At 45.4% G+C, this 1,912-nt stretch overlaps 1 long non-coding RNA gene across 2 annotated transcripts in view; it reads right to left on the reverse strand.

The window, feature by feature from the left end:
• The window catches only part of LOC106817243, a 22,090-nt gene that overhangs the window by 1,405 nt on the left and 18,773 nt on the right, over positions 1-1,912 (reverse strand). Inside the window, exon 1 of one of the 2 annotated variants that reach the window (XR_001395014.1) lies at positions 276-418. The exons of the other annotated variant lie outside the window; for it this stretch is intronic. This is a non-coding gene — a long non-coding RNA (uncharacterized LOC106817243). Of the gene's footprint in view, positions 1-275; positions 419-1,912 lie in introns of those variants that run through there. 2 annotated transcript variants of the gene reach the window in all.

Consider the following 1,912-nt stretch of genomic DNA (forward strand, 5'->3'; position numbering starts at 1 on the left):
ATAGCTACAATCATTTATTAGGCTTTTTCCTGCTGTTCTATTGATAAGGATGAAAACTAATCGTGTTGGCTTGAACAGATTGTTACGTTTTGTTGCAGACGTAAACGTAAAACACTACAATGGATGTGAGACATCGCAGAGTAATTATATGATCGGTTTCTTCATTTGGTAGTTTCTATACATCGAACGTAAGACAGAATAGCATAATGCATTGTGTATGAAGTCTTAGGCAAAGGCTATTTTTATTTATCGGATTAGCCTGATTGCTTACATACATGTTGCACGTTTTAAGAAGTCCCATCTTTCTTGTCTTTCAGGGGATCAAGGAATGTCACTTTCAAGGCCAAAGATAAATAGGAGGGTAAGAAGAGCACCAAGTCCACCTCCAACCCCAGAAGAGGAATTGTTCACTTCCTGTGACCAGTAATTATGAATAAAAAACTTATTGTTAAATTGATATCTGCTTGTTGGTTGTGTATCGTTAATTATAGTACAGCTAAATATAATATTTAGTACACCACTGGGCCAGTACTGGCACAATACTGGGCCGCTTCTGGCCCAGTAAGGCGCTGCTGTACAGGGCCAGTATTGGGCCAGTACCGCATGGCAGTACTGGCACAATACTGGGCTGGTACAGTGCCTTACTGGACCAGTACTGCCACAATACTGGGCCAGTACTGGCACAATACTGGTCCACTTCTGGCCCAGTAAGGCGCTGATGTACAGGCCCAATATTGTGCCAGTACCGCATGGCAGTACCAGCACAATACTGGGCCAGTACTGCCACAATACTGGGCCAGTACTGCCACAATACTGGACCAGTACTGGCACAATACTGGGCCAGTACTGGCACAATACTGGTCCACTTCTGGCCCAGTAAGGCGCTGCTGTACAGGGCCAGTATTGGGCCAGTACCGCATGGCAGTACCGGCACAATACTGGGCCGGTACTGCGCCTTAAGCCTGAGACAAAATTATGCAAATTTCGCTGCGCTCAGATCCGCAGCGAAAATATTCGCACCCGCATGCGATAATTAAGCGGACACACTACACGTGATCTACTGTCGCCACACGGCTCCAACAATGGCTCCAACAGTCATGTGATCTCTGGTGAAAGGTCCATCTTTCAATCACGTGATTAGCATACTGATCAATGATTTGCTGCATTATATAACATCGGCCAGCTTGATTTTCGCTTCCACGGACACACGACGCAAATCTGTACGCAGCGGCAAAAATCCACGGCGAAAATATCAAACGTTTTATCACTGCGAATTTCGGTGCGGATGAAATTCGTGGCAAAATTCGCCCTCGCTTAAGCGGACACACCATGCGAATTCCCCGGCGGTTTTAAAAACCGCTGCGGTCGTGCGAATAAATTTGCCTGGTGTGTACCCCGCTTTACTGGGCCAGTACCAGCACCCAATGCAACGCCGATGAGCACGCCAGTACCAGGCCGGTACTGGCACTCGGTAATGGGCCAGTACTGCAACGTTTGATGGGACATTGGTTATAAAATTATGATAAAACACTTTCTATGCAGTATCACCTTCTTAAATACCTTTTATCACATTTTTGTTGTATAAGAAAACATCCATAACAAGCATGATATGTTTTAGATTAAAGGCCAAGACACAATGCAGCAACAGCGACCGACCGTAACGACAAACGACTTTTCAGAAAATTAGAAACTATTGTTTCCTATGAGCCATTGGACACACACACGACAACGACCGGCGACAACCTCAACGACAAAAATATTTAGGAACGTTTCTAATCTCCAGCGACAGTTGCGAGCGACACTTTACAAATAGCCAATCGCAGCCGTTTCCATTGGCACGTGACATTGCGACTACATCATAAATAACCAATAATGCTAGCCAAGTCGTAGACTGGCCTCAGGCGCTAACCTT

This window comes from Priapulus caudatus, unplaced genomic scaffold (genome assembly GCF_000485595.1).
Source record: "Priapulus caudatus unplaced genomic scaffold, Priapulus_caudatus-5.0.1 Scaffold1645, whole genome shotgun sequence".
Classification (NCBI taxonomy): Eukaryota; Metazoa; Priapulida; class Priapulimorpha; order Priapulimorphida; family Priapulidae; genus Priapulus; species Priapulus caudatus.